The sequence below is a fragment of the Capsicum annuum genome, chromosome 7 (genome assembly GCF_002878395.1).
Source record: "Capsicum annuum cultivar UCD-10X-F1 chromosome 7, UCD10Xv1.1, whole genome shotgun sequence".
Classification (NCBI taxonomy): Eukaryota; Viridiplantae; Streptophyta; class Magnoliopsida; order Solanales; family Solanaceae; genus Capsicum; species Capsicum annuum.
In genome coordinates this window covers 226,600,252-226,603,239 of record NC_061117.1, presented here as the reverse complement: position 1 = coordinate 226,603,239, position 2,988 = coordinate 226,600,252, and positions in this window count along the sequence as shown.

The window sequence follows — 2,988 nt, the reverse complement described above, 5'->3', positions numbered from 1 at the left end:
GATATATACAATAATATACAAAACATATACTACTTAATATAATAAATCAATAATACTGGATAGTTAATTGATGAATGTTGAATTTTATTGATTGCAAAATGATCCAAAATTTATAATTTACATGAATAAAAAATCTACAAACTATGCATCATTTTTTCCAACTCATCTATGTTAATATTAACGGGAACTTGCATAGGATAGTCGAAGTCAATGGAGGCAAACCCATGCATTAGACTTGATTCTACTGAGTTCTCCCGCGAAGTCATAATTTCTTCAAGTTTCTGCTCGTCATTCGGCTACGGTTCCATTCCTTGATTTCTTCTTTCTGCTCTAATCCAATCTCTGAGGCAAACTAGAACATTCATTGCATTGCTTCCAAATGAGTGTCGGTTGTCTCCAAGTTGCTATCGTCCCTGACTAAAGACGCTCGCTGATGCAACGGTTGACATTGGAACGTTCAAGATATCTCTAGCTAATCTTGAAAGCACAGGATATTATGATTCATCATTCCTCCATCAATCCAACGTGTTGATTCGTCATCTGCGATCATCTGGCGGCGACCGAAGATAATATTTGAGCTCTTCCCGATAAGTTGATGTGTAAGCTCCTTCGTCAACACTGTTCCAACAGGGTAAATCATAAAAGGAATCAGGAAAACCACAATGTGTCGGCCTTTTAGAAAATGATGGCACCTTAGGAGGATGGGGAGCAGCAGTTGGACTGATATGTGTCGGTACAGCTAAATCAACTAAATCAGCATAGTGGTTATATAATTTATCTATGTAAGCATTCGCATCAGACGTAGCCGTCCACAAATCAGGTTGTACTTGTTCAGAATCATTGTTTCTATTTATTTCTAAGTTATGATAAATAAGAGTACTAAAGTGGCACATAGTATGGTATTTAATGCACGGATTTAGCATAACACCAACCAAGAAAATAGTGGGAATCGGGAAAAAATATTTTTAAAATTTAGTAAACATGACACCAACAACATTTTCATAACCTTTTTTATTTTTATATTCTTTGAGGAAACCAGAAATATCGATTATATATCCAAAAATATTACAAACAGTAGGATAATAAGCACCGAAAGATTCAACCGTAGCTACATAAAAATTTTTCAAAAACTTAACAAGATCATTAATTACAACCCAATCAGAATCAAGTAGCATGCAATCGGCAGAATCAGCAAATGAACCACAATGTTGGTTAAAAGCTAATGTAATAGGAACTCTATATTTATAACAAGTTTTTAAAAAATCATACGTAGAACTCCATCTAATATCAATTTCCTCAGGCATCAATATCGGTGCAAGTCCATTTTCTTGACATATAACTTTAAATTCTTTAATTCTCGATCTACGATTATTTCCTTGTATAAAACCAACAACAAGACGAATTTTTTCAATATAAATCTCAAGAAACTCAAGACCATCTTTTACACTTAAATTATATATATGACATGCACGCTTAATATGAAAAATTCCAGGTAACGACGGTGATAACTTAGATTTCAACTTTGTTATAGCAGTCTTGTTGTTAGAAGCGTTATCAAAAGCGATATATAAGATTTTATTTTTGATACCATAAAATGCTGCAACTTTATGTATCGAGTCAGCAATAAATTATCCAGTATGTTTATGATCTTCATCATATAAAAAAGCAAGAATACGTTTTTGCATCACAAAATTACTATCCATCCAGTGATAAGTAACGGTTAAATAATCATTTTTCTTTACAGAACGACCAAGATCAAAAGTTAGGGATATTCTTCATTGAATATTTTTTAACAATATAGATAAATAAAAACAATATTGTGAATGAAGTCTAAAAATATCAGACCGACAAGTACTTCTAGGAATACCATTAAGCTTAGGATTATAAATGTTTGAATATAATAAATAAAATCATCAGAAAAAGGAAAACTCAAAAGGCAAACAACCTACAACTACCATTTTTGTTATTTCTTTTCGGTCCCTCAATTTATTATACTTCTTCGTTATGTGACCGGTTGTTGGGTCCATTCTAGTTTGTGTGGGCCCACCAACAGACTCACCATCTTGTACAATTTTTAATTCTCTTTCGTGGTCTTCGGCTAAATGTCTCATTAACGTACCCGTACCCCCTTGCTTGCCTCCTCTTTTATGCTTATATATTTTTTGACAAATATTGCATTGTACCTCAGTATTTGATATACGTTCAAAAAATTTTCATGCAACACTAGTTTATTTACGAGCTATTGGGGCACGGGGAGGACGAAGAGGGAGATTAACCGATTCGGATCTAACTTTAGCATTTCCTACTTCGGTTGTCTCACCAATATTTTCATCATCTTCATCTAAATCAACCGCATCTACTTCATTTTCTTCTTCTATATCGTAATTTTTCTGAACTTCTAAATAATCCATATCGTGAGCACCTACACCTATTTCTTCCTAAAAAAGTTGACTAAGTGGTACCGGAGGCGAAGGCACACGGGTATATCTAGTACTTGAAGTACCCCAACCGCTAGTAATTCGCTTTTTGCTACCACTACCACTTTCGGGACAAAATTTTTTGACACTTTTACCGAAGTTTCTTAACTTATCCATAGTATAAATCAAACTAAAAAATATTCAAAATACACAAAAAGTAATAAAAATAAATATTCAACAATTAATACGCTAATTATAAATTAAAAGTAAGAGATGGAACGGCAATACCAAATTTTAAAATTATCCGAAGGTTGCGACTTTAGAAACTTCCACTCGTACTTAGTAATCGCAAAATTAAAAAAATTAAAGTAAGCACTTTAGAAATTAAATATATAGAATATTTGAGAATTGAGAATTGAGAAATGAGATTTGAGACTTGAGAGGATTAAAAATTATGTGGAAAATGATTTAAAAGTGTAGGGTATTTATAGAATTTTTTTGGGGATTAAAAAATAATTTTAAATAAAAAAACTTTTTTTTTAATATTTGGGCTCAAACTAGCTGTTATAGC